Here is a 15,845-nt window from a genome sequence, read left to right as displayed (position 1 = left end):
CTTTCATCACATTCTCAGTGGGTCAGAAGTTAAATACACTCAATTAGTATTTGGTAGCACTGCCTTTAAATTGTTTAACTTGGGTAAAACGTTTTGGGTAGCCTTCCACAAGCTTCCCACAATAAGTTGTGTGAATTATGGCCCATTCCTCCTGACAGAGCTGGTGTAACTGAGTCAGGTTTGTAGGCGTCCTTGCTCGCACACGCTTTTCAGTTCTGCCCACAAATTTCCTATAGGATGGAGGTCAGGGCTTTGTGATGGCCACTCCAATACCTTGACTTTGTTGTCCTTAAGCTATTTTGCCACAACTTTGGAAGTATGCTTGGGGTCATTGTCCATTTGGAAGACCCATTTGCAACCAAGCTTTAACTTCCTGACCGATGTCTTGAGATGTTGCTTCAATATATCCACATAATTTTCCAACCTCATGATGCCATCTATTTTGTGAAGTGCACCAGTCCCTCCTGCAGCAAAGCACCCCCACAACATGATGCTGCCACCCCAGTGCTTCACGGTTGGGATGGTGTTCTTCGGCTTGCAAGCCTCCCCCTTTTTCCTCCAAACATAACGATGGTCATTATGGCCAAACAGTTCTATTTTTGTTTCATCAGAGCAGAGGACATTTCTCCAAAAAGTATGATCTTTGTCCTCATGTGCAGTTGCAAACCGTAGTCAGGCTTTTTTAAGGGGGTTTTGGAGCAGTGGCTTCTTCCTTGCTGAGCGGCCTTTCAGGTTATGTCGATATAGGACTCATTTTACTGTGGATATAGATACTTTGTACCTGTTTCCTCCAGCATCTTCACAAGGTCCAAAGCTGTTGTTCTGGGATTGATTTGCACTTTTCCCACCAAAGTACATTCATCTCTAGGAGACAGAACGTGTCTCCTTCCTGAGCGGTATGACGGCTGCGTGGTCCCATGGTATATACTTGTGTATTATTGTTTGTGCAGATGAACGTGGTACCTTCAGGCATTTGGAAATTGCTCCCAAGGATGAACCAGACTTGTGGAGGTCTACAATTGTTTTTCTGAGGTCTTGGCTGATTTCTTTTGATTTTCCCATGATGTCAAGCAAAGAGGCACTGGGTTTGAAGGTAGGCCTTGAAATACATCCACAGGTACACCTCCAATTGACTCAAATCATGTCAATTAGCCTATCAGATGCTTCTAAAGCAATGCGGTCATTTTCTGGAATTTTCCAAGCTGTTTAAGGGCACAGTCAACTTAGTGTATGTAAACTTCTGACCCACTGGAATTGTGAATTATAAGTGAAATCATCCATCTGTAAACAATTGTTGGAAAAATGACTTGTGTCATGCACGAAGTAGATGTTCTAACCGACTTGCCAAAACTATAGTTAGTTAACAAGAAATTTGTGGTGTGGTTGAAAAACAAGTTTTAATGACTCCAACCTAAGTGTATGTAAACTTCCGACTTCAACTGTATATTTCCACACTAGGAGGTTGGAATCATTTGAAGAGGCAAGGGAGGATGTGATGTGATCTGCATAACATACCAATACCAATTGGCATACCTTTGTACCTTGGCATACCTTTGGAACATTGCGTTAGCTAATCCAAATGTATCATTTTAAAAGGCTAATTGATCATTAAAAAAATAATAAGCATCAGAATTTGCGGGTTCGATTATAGGCTCAAAATAGCCAGAAACTAACAACTTTCTTCTGAAAATCGTCAGTCTATTCTTGTTCTGAGTATTTAAGGCTATTCCATGCGAGAAATTGCCAAGAAACTGAAGATCTCGTACAACGCTGTGTACTCTCTTCATAGAACAGTGCAAACTGGCTCTAACCAGAATAGAAAGAGGAGTGGGAGGCACCGGTGCACAACTGAGCAAGAGGACAAGTGCATTAGAGTGTCTAGTTTGAGAAACAGATGCCTCACAAGTCCTCAACTGGCAGCTTCATTAAATAGTACCCGCAAAATACCAGTCTCAATGTTAACAGTGAAGAGGTGACTCCGGGATGCTGGCCTTCTAGGCAGAGTTGCAAAGAAAAAGCCATATCTCAGACTGGCCAATAAAACAAAAGATTAAGATGGGCAAAAGAACACTGACACTGGAGAGAGGAAGATTGGAAAAAAGTGTTATGGACAGACTAATCTAAGTTTGAGGTATTCGGCTCACAAAGAAGAACATTTGTGAGACACGGAAAAAATGAAAAGATGCTGGAGGAGTGCTTGACGCCATCTGTTAAGCATGGTGGAGGCAATGTGATGGTCTGGGGGTGCTTTGGTGATGGTGAATTGGGAGATTTGTACAGGGTAAAAGGGCTCTTGAAGAAGGAAGGCTATCACTCCATTTTGCAACGCCATGCCATACCCTGTGGACGGCACTTAATTGGAGCCAATTTCCTCCTACAACAGGACAATGACCCAAAGCACAGCTCAAAACTATGCATGAACTATTTAGGGAAGAAGTCAGCTGGTATTCTGTCTATAATGGAGTGGCCAGCACAGTCACCAGCTCTCAAACCTATTGAGCTGTTGTGGGAGCAGCTTGACCGTATGGTACGTAAGAAGTGCCCATCAAGCCAATCCAACTTGTGGGAAGTGCTTCAGGAAGCATGGGGTGAAATATCTTCAGATTACCTCAACAAATTGACAACTAGAATGCCAAAGGTCTGCAAGGCTGTAATTGCTGCAAATGGAGGATTCTTTGACGAAAGCAACGTTTTAAGGTTACAATTATTATTTCAATTAAAAATCATGATTTAATACCTTGTCAACATCTTAACTATATTTCCTATTCCTTTTGCAACTCATTTCATGTATGTTTTCATGGAAAACAAGGACATTTCTAAGTGACCCCCAAACTTTGGAACGGTAGTGTGTGTTAATGGGATGTTGTCACAACCCAGGTCTTGAGGAGCCACTCTGTCTGCATCCTGCTTTTGGTCTCAACCAAAATCTTAGATTTGTTAGGCTTTTTTTTATTTAACCTTTATTTAACTAGGCATGTCAGTTAAGAACAAATTCTTATTTACAATGACGACCTAGGAACAGTGGGTTAACTGCCTTGTTCAGATTTTCACGTTGTCAGCTTGAGGATTCAATCCACCAACCTTTCGGTTACTGGCCCAACGCTCTAAGCACTAGGCAACCTGCCGGCTTGATCCAACTGTCATTAATGTAATTTGTCTGTTAATACTGATACTTTGTAAAGATATTATCCACATGTGTTGAAAGTAACATATTATGTTTTGAGAAATTAGTGTGCAGTCAGTGCGCAAACTAAACTCATAAGATGTTAGGGTACCAATGACGGACGTTGTGAAACAATAGTTCTGAGGTAAAAGAATATCCTTTATTGTATTACTACCCCCAAGCCAGATCACGGTGAGCAAATTTATTCAGGAAAAGACAGCAAAGGCCCTTGAATAAATTATAAGCTTTCCTGATTTAGTACCTGTGTGGAGCTCTGCGCTATCACCAAGGAAATGGGTTAATTTAACACCTCAGGTTCAAAGAGCAGGCTCGCCAAGCCGAAGGCCAGACTAGAATGAATAGTGTCATGCTTTGTTGATTTCAGTATAGTCATTAACTGTAAAGCATCTTGGTTCCCTCTGCTTCCCATTTTCAATGGACACTGCCATTTGATTCATTATGCAGCTCACTACTTCTGGGCGGAGATATTGACAAGGCTCGACAAAAGCAAATGGTATCTTTTTCAGAAAGAGGAAATTGGTGCATTCATCCAAGTGCTCATTGCAATCGTGGCCAGTACATTATTTGAACATGATTTGGTCTTTTGAAATGGGGACACAGCTACAGTGTCCCCATTTAGTTCAGAATACTATTCAGCATGTCTCCGGAATCCAGTCTCTCGGTTGGATAATGTACTGGTGATTACTTTAAGTGAAACTGCAAATCGTCTTGAAACGAGTGGTGAGCTCAGCCGGAGGAAGCATAGTTGATTTAAATGGCCATCTCTTCCACTGAAACACACGTCATAGAGACCTATAGTGCAAATAATTCAAGTAATATTTAATCCTATGAAGTCCTGAAAGTCCTTGTTTAATAAAGGTAGGCTGATAAATATTTAATCAATCGATTTCTTTCATTTTTTGCAATTTGTCAAAATACATTTTGAAAACTTCTTATTGAACAATATAATCTTTAAAGTATTACCATAATGCTACAAATAGCAGTACTGTAGCAGAGCTCAAATGAACCATTACTCTAATCAGTGTTTTCTCTGCTATCAGGCATGATATGGAGCTTGATAAAAAGAACTCCAAGGCCAGAAATGTCCAAATAAACCACTGATGGAGAAATTGCTCGACACGTTCACGGAGTCCATCTGAACGTATTCCATTCTGTATCTGCCGATCATACTCAGTATGGGTCAGAACACAGCCTACTCAGCTCATCTGGAAACATCATCACTACTGAGCAGATCCACATCAAATGAAATCATTCCACTTCGATTCAAAACTCAAAGACATTTGAGCATTGGACATATCAAACATTTACACATTGCATTTGAAACCATTTCAAGCCAAAGGCTTTGAAGAGCGCTCCTGGTCAAATATGCTGTGTTGCGCATTTAGTTGAAGAGTACAATAAAACACAAAATGTGCATGCTTTTCCTGGAGAACATTCTGTTGAAGCGTAATTTGAAGGGAAAGCTTAATGCTATACAGTACAAACTTCATGTTATACAGTACAAGCTATACAGAGTACTATCCTATCTGTTAGAAGCACAGTTACCGAAGAGAAATACCCTTGTAAATGAATGTGTAGAATGCAAAATACATCTCCATGGACTGATTGGCTGTAACGCCCTGGCCATAGAGAGGGTTTTTTGTTCTCTATTTTTGGTTAGGCCAGGGTGTGACATGGGTGGGCGTTTTAGGTTTCTTTTTCTATGTTGGTGGTTTTCTTTGTTTCGGCCATGTATGGCTCTCAATCAGGAACAGGTGTAGATCGTTGTTGCTGATTGAGAGTCATACATAGGCAGCCTGTTTTTCCTTTGGGGTTTGTGGGTGAATGCTTTCTGTTTAGTTGTAAGTACCTGACGGAACTGTCGGCTGTCATTTTGGTTTAATTTGTAAAGTGTTAATTTTTGCATTAAATTTCAAGATGAACACATCCTCCGCTGCACCTTGGTCTCATTCTGATGACGGCCGTTACATTGGCTTTATCCTGTCATGTGACAGAGGATGTCGAGGCCACCAGGAAATGATAGCGAAGAGTGATTGGATGACAGGCAGCCGGTCAAAAAGATCTGCGGTGGGCCAAATGAGCCTATAACAGCTGGGAAGCAACACCATGGCAGAATGATCACCCAGATGTGAAAACTGCCGAGCTGGTTTAAAATGACTCAGCAAAAAAGAAAAGCCAATTTCAGCTTTGATACCCAAAAGTGCTGTATAATTTATTGATTTTAAGATGTGTTTGGCCTCTCAGTTGCCTTTTCCACCTACAATTAAACGGGGGAAATGTACGTGTGAGAATTAACTGATATAAGGATATGTCAAGCAATCTGGCATGAGGATCCTCATAGCAGCACAATCCCCAATAATTGACCTCTAAAATGGCACAGCTGAGGTTTTAATAAATGTTTCTCATCGGAGATGACCTGCTACACACTTTGGTGGGAAAATGAAAAGTAAGCTGTTATTTGGAAGTAACTTCTCACCACAACACGCATTGGCCGAAGGAGAGGGAGAGCTATTTCAGATGTGAAAATCTGCCCCAAAATACAGCGTGCATGCTTAGAATATAAATAAGATACAGTTTGAACTATACATAGGTGGTGTTCTCTTATGATGCTGGTACACTGGCAATCTCTACTGTGGCTACCATTATCTGAAAGCTGAGCTAAATCAGTGTAGAAAAGAAAGAGAAAACGAACATAAAGAGAGTGAGAAAAAATGTGAATGTGTAGAAGTGAACCATGGAGACAAATGGAATTCAAAAAGGCATGTACACAAATCACAACCATCAAAATGGTGTTTAAAGCAGGGTATTGGGGAGGGTGAGTGAAATAGGAGGTGCAAGAGGGGTATTGTATTGGATGTTCCTATGGTAGGCTGTTTTAAGCGGACTCATACTTCAAAGACAGCGCTTCACACCTCACTGTTCTGACTCTGGTCAAGCTGTCCTGAATTCACTCAGCGGAAACGCACAAGAGAACAAATGTATGGCTCGGCACCAGCTACCACCATCTACCAATTCTGTTAATTACCACTTGTGTTTAAACAGCAACACAGCTTTCTGTTTTTCCGACACTTACAAAGCAAAGGCAAAGTTATGGTGAGCAAGATAAATTATGCAATAGTCATTTATAGCTATGTATATTACAGGAATTCAAGAAAAGGACGTATGAATTCAGTTGCTAACGAGAGAGAGAGAGAGAGAGAGAGAGAGAGAGAGAGAGAGAGAGAGAGAGAGAGACTAATCCTGGAATATACAAGGTCTGAGGTCATCTGCCTTTGGCCTAAAGAGGAGGAACCCAGACTTCATCAAAGAAATTGGAAATACAGACATTGTCATCCTACAAGAAACATGGTTTAGAGGAGACAGACCCACTGGTTGCCCTCTAGGTTACAGAGAACTGGTAGCACCATCCAAACTACCAGGTGTGAAACAGGGAAGAGACTCAGGGGGTATGCTAATTTGATGTAGAGCAGACCTAACCCACTCTATTAAATTAGTCAAAACAGGAACATTTTACATCTCGCTAGAAATTAAAAGGGAAATTAACTCAACAGTGAAAAATGTCCTCATGTGTGCTATCTATATCCCCCCAATAGAATCCCCATAGTTTAACTATGACAGATTCTCCATCCTAGAGGGGGAGATCTACCATTTCCAGGCACATGGACATGTACTAGTGTATGGTGACCTAAATGCCAGAACTGGACAAGAACCTGACACTCTCAGCACACAGCGGGACAAACACCTACCTGGAGGTGACAGTATTCCCTCCCAAATATGCCCCCTTAGACACAACTATGACAAAATAACCTACAAAAATGGGTCACAATTCCTGCAGCTCTGTCGCACGATGGGTCTGTACATAACCAATGGTAGGCTTCGAGAAGACTCCTATGGTAGGTACACCTACAGCTCATCCCTTGGCAGTAGTACTTTATCCCTGACCTCAACCCAGAGTCTCTCAGAGTGTTCACAGTCAGCCCACTAACACCCTTATCAGATCACAGCAAAATAACAGTCTAACTAAACAGAGCAATACTCAATCGTGACGCATCAAAGCCAAAGGAACTGCACAATTTTAAGAAATGCCAAAGATGGAAGGAAAGTATTGTAGAAACCTACTAAAAAACAATTAGGCAACAACAAATTCAATCCCTTTTAGACAAAAAATGTCACTGTAATAGTGAAGGTGTAAACTTGGCAGTAGAAAGCCTAAACAGTATATTTGACCTTTCAGCTTCCCTATCAAATCAAAAAAATTCAAGCAGACAACCTAAGAAAATTAACAACAATGACAAACGGTTTGATGAAGAATGCCAAAACCTAAGAAAGAAATTGAGAAACCTATTCAAACACAAATATAGAAACCCAGAAACAAAGATGTGCGGATAAACCACTTCTCCAATCTTTTTGGCTCTATTACAAAGAACAAACAGCAAAAACATATACATTATCAATTACAAATCTTAGAATCAGCTATTAAAAACTACCGGAACCCACTGGATTCTCCAATTACATTGAATGAACTACAGGCCAAAATACAAACGCTCCAACCCAAAATTGCCTGTGGTGCTGATGGTATCCTACATGAAATGATAAAATATAGACCACAAATTCCAATTGGCTATTCTTAAACTCTTTAACATCATCCTCAGCTCTGGCATCTTCCCAATATTTGGAACCAAGGACTGATAACCCCAATCCACAAAAGTGGAGACAAATTTGACCCCAATAACGACCGTGGGATATGCGTCAACAGCAACCTTTAGTAAAATCCTCTGCATTATCATTAACAGCACAGCTGTACATTTCCTCAGTGAAAACAATGTACTGAGCAAATGTCAAATTGGCTTTTTACTAAATTACCATACGACAGACCACATATTCACCCTGCACACCCTAATTGACAAACAAACAAAACAAAACAAAGGCAAAGTCTTGTCATGCTTTGTTGACTTCAAAATAGCTTTTGACTCAATTTGGCAATGGAAAGTGGTGTTGGGGGGAAAAACATACAACATTATAAAATTCATGTACACAAACAACAAGTGTGCGGTTAAAATTGGCAGAAAACACACACATTTCTTTCCACAGGGCCGTGGGACTGACAGGGATGCAGCTTAAGCCCCACCCTCTTCAACATATATTTCAACAAATTGGCAAGGGCAATAGAACAGTCTGCAGCACCCGGCCTCACTCTACTAGAATCTGAAGTCAAATGTCTACTGTTTGCTGATGATCTGGTGCTTCTGTCCCAAACCAAGGAGGGCCTACAGCAGCACCTAGATCTTCTGCACAGATTCTGTCAGACCTGGGCCCTGACAGTAAATCTTGCCAGGATCACAAACAAATCCATCTAGACACCGTTTGCCCTAGAACACACAAAAAACTATACATACCTCAGCCTAAACATCAGCGCAACAGGTAACTTCCACAAAGCTGTGAACGATCTGAGAGACAAGGCAAGAAGGGCCTCCTATGCCATCCAAAGGAACATAAAGTTGACATAGCAATTAGGATCTGGCTAAAAATACTTGAATCGGTTATAGAACCCATTGCCCTTTATTGTTGTGAGGTCTGGGGTCCGCTCACCAACCAAGAATTCACAAAATAGGAAAAACACCAAATTGAGACTCTGCATGCAGAAACCTGCAAAAAATATATTATGTGTACAACGTAAAACACCAAGTAATGCATGCAGAGCCGATACCCGCTAACTATCAAAATCCAGAAAAGACCCGTTCAATTCTACAACCACCTAAAAGGAAGCAATTCCCAAACCTTCCATAACAAAGCCATCACCTACAGAGAGATTAACCTGGAGAAGAGTCCCCTAAGCAAGCTGGTCCTGGGGCTCTGTTCACAAACACAAACAGACCCCACAGAGCCCCAGGACAGCAACACAATTAGACCCAAATCATGAGAAGACAAAAAGATAATTACATGACATATCAGAAAGATTTAACAAATAAACAGAGCAGACTAAAATGCTATTTGGCCTTAAACAGAGAGTACACAGTGGCAGAATACCTGACCACTGTGACTGACCCAAAATGAAGGAAAGCTTTGACTATGTACAGACTCAGTGAGCCCATGAAATTTACAAATATTAATGGCTACTTATTGGCATTGGATGAACCATATACACAAGCGCAAATACCACTCAAATGGACGGCAGTTCATCAAAAACATATTGCAAGCGGAACATTGCAAATGCCAAGTGTCATAAACCAAAAATCCCATAGGGGCGAGCACGCTCCACCGTAGGATTTCATATGAAAAATGGTCACAAAGTCAGGTCTCCAGGGTGAAATTTTAAAACCTCATACAAAGTACTTTTTGGACATTTTCAAAATATTTATCAATTACACATATGTAGTAACCGTATGGATATACATTTGTGTTATTTTATTGAGTTTGTACATAAGGCCTATGTTTTGTCCATTTGCCATATATGATCATAGGAAGTTGGCTTCTGAACCCAAAGTCAGTGAACCATGTCCAAATGGCATAAGAAATGTCCAGTATTGAAAGTACCAAATCAGGATGTTATGTCCATTTGCCATATATGATCATAGGAAGTCGGCTTCCGAACCCAAAAGTCAGTGAACCATGTCCAAATGGCATAAGAAATGTCCAAATGGCATATATCAGTATTGAAAGTACCAAATCAGGATGTTATGTCCATTTGCCATATATGATCATAGGAAGTTGGCTTCCGAGCCCAAAAGTCAGTGAACCATGTTCAAATGGCATAAGAAATGTCCAAATGGCATATATCAGTATTGAAAGTACCAAATCAGAATGTTATGTCCATTTGCCATATTTGATCATAGGAAGTCAGACAACATAGCATATGTGTTATGGACACTGTCCAATCGCTCGTTGATATTGATTTCAGCCTGTCCATTTAGTCATGGTAAATCCCTCATTAAATACATTGGAAATGTACAATTGTACACTGTCCATGTGCAATGTATTACAATGGGCATTTACTATCACGAATTGGACATGCTCTAATATACTGCTGAAGTGCCCAATTGTCTGGCTCGTTGAACTCGAGATGGCCTAGCATTGATAGTGGGTCCTCTCCATCACTCGTTGGTGTAGATTTTAGCCTGTCCATTTGGTGGTGGTAAATCCCTCAATATATTATACTGCCAACAAGTCAGCCATCAGTCGTTAAGATATTATACTGACACCAAACTTATACATACTGACACCAAACTCACTTTGTCCAACTCTTTTAGAAACCAACTATCCCATATTTCAGAACCGGCCCACAATTCATAGCGCCTTCTATCAAAAACATTAAAAAACCTTCAAAAACATAATTACAGTTGAGCTGTGGGTCCAGTTCTGACATTATGTGTAGGCCTAGCTGAGGCATCCCCGAATCCCGAGTTCTGGGTCAATAGGTCATTCGGAGCCCGAGCAGCAACCTTAATTAGTGCAAAAAAATTACTTATTTTGGGGGTTGCTACGTGGTCCCTGAACGAGCTATCAGACAGAAACGTGTAGGGTCAGTCTCTATGGGCAGAGGCGGTTTCAATGCACCTAGTCTTGTGATTCTGGGACTTTCCTAAATGTCGTCATTTTTGCAAGTTTCAAGTCTTTACGTGAAGAACTAACTGATTTACAGAGGGTTGAATGCAGTGTTTTTCACTAACTGTAGGTTGTGAAATCAAAACCACTTTTAGGGTCAATTTATCCACTTCCGGTTGCTCCAGGAAGCTTGACATCAACACAGGTAATCCTCATAGTGGCCTGATGGATTGTCATTGAAGACAGTTTGATATGGCAATCATAACTCACATAGGCATCAGGTTGAAGTTATGGGAGCAGGCAATGTATTCCTATAGGAAGAGATGTCAATGCAAACTGTTAAGGGTTAATTCCACACGGTCAAGATTAGGCTTGCACAGATCGGGAGGACCTTAGGAAGGTCCTGGGGTTGAATTGTGCTTCTAGCCTTAAAGGTTCTGCTACTGTCACCTAAAATCACCTCAAATTTAGGTCAGTTTTCATTTTGGGCCTACTTTTTTGCACGGTCGATGCGGTCAGACCGAACGAGCTACGGTCAAGTGGGGCATGTCCTTGAACTCGGCTTGGCATAGAGACTATGTTGATGCCATTTGTTTCCCTTTCTGTGATGATTTAGCCTGCCCATTTTGGGATTTCAGCCCTATTTAATGGAAGTTCATACTTCCCCTTTAGGATATGAAGAGGACCGTTCAATCTTTTCATGTTGATATGTGTAGTGGTACAGCTGACCCTGAACACGTGGAAAAAGGAATTTAGAAAATTGCCTGCACAGAAGCAGAGTTAGAGCATAACCTGTAAACCCGTGTGTCAGACTACATGAACCGGCAAGCGCGGCTAGAATAACTGTGGTTTTTCCACCCCAACTTCTCCCCGATGAGCCCATCGAAAACGGCGTGTTTCTGTGTGACCCAGAGGCCGCAACATGTCCAAAGCATGTTGAAAACTACTTGAAACTGAGCTGCACTTTCTAACCTCCTGCCAAATGTATGACCATATCAGAGACACATATTTCCCTCAGATTACGTAGACCCCCAAAGAATTTGAAAACAAATCCAATTTTGATAAACTCCCTTATCTATTGGGTGAAATACCACAGTGTGCAATTGTAACCGATGTGAAATGGCTAGTTAGTTAGCGGTGGTGCGCTAACTAATAGCGTTTCAATCAGTGACGTCACTCGCTCTGAGACTTGAAGTAGGGTTTCCCCTTGCGTTGCAAGGGCCGCGGCTTTTGTGGCGCGATGGGTAACGTTGCTTCGTGGGGTGTCAGTTGTTGATGTGTGCAAGGGTCCCTGGTTCGAGCCCGGGTTGGGGCGAAGAGAGGGACGGAACCTACACTGTTACACAATCACAGCAGCAAGATATGTGACCTATTGCCACAAGAAAAGGGCAACCAGTGAAGAACAAACACCATTGTAACTACAACCCATATTATTGTTTTTTCCCTTCTGTACTTTAACTATTTACACATTGCTACAACAGTGTACGGTGCATTCAGAAAGAATTCAGACCCCTTGACTTTTTCCAAATGTTGTTATGTTACAGCCTTATTCTAAAATGGATTTAATAAATAAAAAATCTCATCAATCTACACACAATACCCCATAATGAAAAAGCCAAAACAGATTTAAATATTTTTTGCAAATGTATTAAAAAGAAAAAACAGAAACAAATGATTTACATAAGTATTCAGACTGTTTTCTATGGGACTTGAAATTGAGCTCAGGTGCATCCTGTTTCCATTGATCATCCTTGAGATGTTTCTATGTTTCTATCCTTGAGATGAGTCCACCTGTGGTAAATTCAATTGATTGGACATGATTTGGAAAGGCACACATCTATCTATATAACGTCCCACAGTTGAGAATGGATGTCAGAGCAAAAACCAAGCCATGAGATCGAAGGAATTGTCCGTAGAGCTCAGAGACAGGATTGTGTCGAGGCACAGATCTGGGGAAGGGTATGAAATAAATTGTGCAGTATTGAAGGTCTCCATGAACATAGTAGCCTCCATCATTCTTAAATGGAATAAGTTTGTAACCCCCAAGACTCTTCCTAGAGTTGCCCACCTGGCCAAACTGAGCAATCGGGGGAGAGGGGCCTTGGTCAGGGAGGTGACCAAGAACCCGATGGTCACTCTGACAGAGCTCCAGAGTTCCTCTTTGGAGATGGGAAAACCTTCCAGAAAGACAACCATCTCTGCAGCACTCCACCAATCAGGCCTTTATGGTAGAGTGGCCAGACGGAAGCCACTCCTGCTTGCAGTTTGCCAAAAGGCACCTAAAGGACTCTTAGACCATGAGAAACAAGATTATCTGGTCTGATGAAACCAAGATCGAACTCTTTGGCCTGAATGCCAAGCGTCAAGTCTGGAGGAAAACTGGCACCATCCCTACAGTGAAGCATGGTGGTGGCAGCATCATGCTGTGGGGATGTTTTTCAGCAGCAAGGACTGGGAGTCTAGTCAGGACTTGAGGGAAAGATGAACGGAGCAAAGTACAGAGAGATCCTTGTAGAAAACCTGCTCCAGAGCACTCAGAACCTCAGACTGGGGAAAAGGTTCACCTTCCAAAAGGACAACGACCCTAAGCACACCTTCCAATCTCTCTAAAAGAATGTGGTGATCGGAGGTATCAAAAGCAGCACTAAGGTCTAGGAGCACGAGGACAGATGCAGAGCCTCGTCTGACGCCATTAAAAGGTAATTTAACACCTTCACAAGTGCAGTCTCAGTGCTATGATGGGGTCTAAAACCAGACTGAAGTGTTTCGTATACATTGTTTTTCTTCATGAAGGCAGTGAGTTGCTGCGCAACAGATTTTTCTAAAGGTTTTGAGAGGAATGGGAGAATCGTTATAGGCCGATAGTTTTTTAAATATTTTCTGGGTCAAGGTTTGGCTTTATCAAGAGAGGCTTTATTACTGCCACTTTTAGTGAGTTTGGTACACATCCAGTGGATAGGGAGCCGTTTATTATGTTCATCATTTTCATTCAATGTGTCAAGAGATATAGTGTTAAAAAACTTGAGTGTCTCCCTTGATCCTAGGTCCTGGCAGTGTTGTGCAGACTCAGGACAACTTTGCTTTGCCGAAATTTACAGATTTAAAGAGTCCGTAATTTGCTCTCTAATGATCATGATCTTTTCGTCTAGGAAGTTCATGAATTTATCACTGCTGAAGTTAAAGCCATCTTCTCTTGGGGAATTCTGCTTTTTAGTTAGCTTTGCGACAGTATTGAAAGTACATTTTGGATTGTTCTTATTTTCCTCAATTAGGTTGTAAAAATAGGATGATCGAGCAGCAGTGAGGGCTCTTCAATACTGCACGGTACTGTCTTTCCAAGCTAGTCGGAAGACTTCCAGTTTGGTGTAGCGCCATTTCCGTTCCAATTTTATGGAAGCTTGCTTCAGGGCTTGGATATTTTCTGTATACCAGGGAGCTAGTTTCTTATGACAAATGTTTTTTGTTTTTAGGGGTGCGACTGCATCATATTACGCAAGGTTAAATTGAGTTCCTCAGTTAGGTGGTTAACTCATTTTTGTACTCTGACGTCCTTGGGTAGGTGGAGGGAGTCTGGAAGGGCATCTAGGAATCTTTGGGTTGAATTTATAGCATGGCTTTTGATGATCCTTGGTTGGGGTCTGAGCGAATTAGTTGTTGCGATTGCAAACGTAATAAAATGGTGGTCCGATAGTCCAGGATTATGAGGAAAAACATTAAGATCCACAACATTTATTCCATGGGACAAAACTAGGTCCAGAGTATGACTGTGGCAGTGAGTAGGTCCGGAGACATGTTGGACAAAACTCACTCGATGATGGCTCCGAAAGCCTTTTGGAGTGGTCTGTGGACTTTTCCATGTGAATATTAAAGTCACCAAAATGTTTAATATTATCTCGTTTTAATGTCCATTCTAGAATGCCCTTCTTGCCAATCAGAAACAAGTATTCAACAATGCTGTGGTATAACATAATAAAAGAAGTTAGCGGCAGGTGGACGTGCAAAATCCACCGTCATAGTTTGGGTGAAGCCTGAGCTGGAATGTGAAGCTAACTGAAGGTGATTAGTTTTATAAAAGCCTGAGTAGATCTAGCTTGCATTAAAGTATACCACTCTGAGCTTTTTAAAGTGGTAATCATTAGTTGAAACAATAATAAAGCATTCTACCCACCACTGTTTCACTAAAAAGGTGAGGGATGGGGCTAGGGAAATGTAACCACTCTCAAATTCATAGACAGAGCTATGGATGCAATAACTGACCATCCATGATATCACAATTATAGTTTTAACCATGCTTTGAGGCTATACAGTGTTTGTTTACATTTAATTTGTTTACAAACATTGTAGTAAAACAAGCTTATATTTTTGGTTGTGATGGGGTACGACAGTTGAACTAAGCTCCCGAGGCATTTATAAGTTATATTCGTCAAAAAACATCCTTAGTTTACAAGTCCAAATATGGATGTAGCTACAGCATATTGCCACTTTAAATGATCAAATATGATCAATGCCTCAATGGTCTTTAATAGCCTGGGTTACTGTCTGAAATACTGTACGAACACAAACAGTGGTGTCCCCGTACTACTAGGACTATTGGGAGAACAGAAAGAAGTGTCAGAAAGTGGGCCACCTCATCCCTAGGCTATTCTATTTTGTCTTTGAGGCTCCTTCTTGGATTGGGGAAAAGGCACTGCTTGTTCAGTACAATTTCTGGGTAGGCACAGCACCGTGCTTGCTTTAAAATCGCTTCAAGATTTTTACACAGAAGTGCAACAGATGTGGAAGCATGCAGTACCTTGTGCATGTGTGTGTATCATTTAGGCATGATTTGCAGGCTGCTCTGAATGTGTGATTGAATTCTATATCTCATGCCCCTTGGAATTGATCCCCAACCCTGTAGGAGGCTGATGTAGGAAGGAAAACACCAAAGAACAAAATGTCTGTGCTTTATTAATTCAGCATTGATAGTTTGCCGGAAGGATTTGAAACACTGGAAATATTCCAGAGACTTAAACAAAACCCCAATCTCCATATCCTAATTTCATTATAGCAAGACTCCCATCTAGTAACAGAAATACAACTGTTTCCTTATAGCAAGAATCTCATCTAGTAACATGTTTTA

The sequence above is a fragment of the Salmo trutta genome, chromosome 27 (genome assembly GCF_901001165.1).
Source record: "Salmo trutta chromosome 27, fSalTru1.1, whole genome shotgun sequence".
Classification (NCBI taxonomy): domain Eukaryota; kingdom Metazoa; phylum Chordata; class Actinopteri; order Salmoniformes; family Salmonidae; genus Salmo; species Salmo trutta.
Note: the sequence above shows the minus strand (reverse complement) of the source record.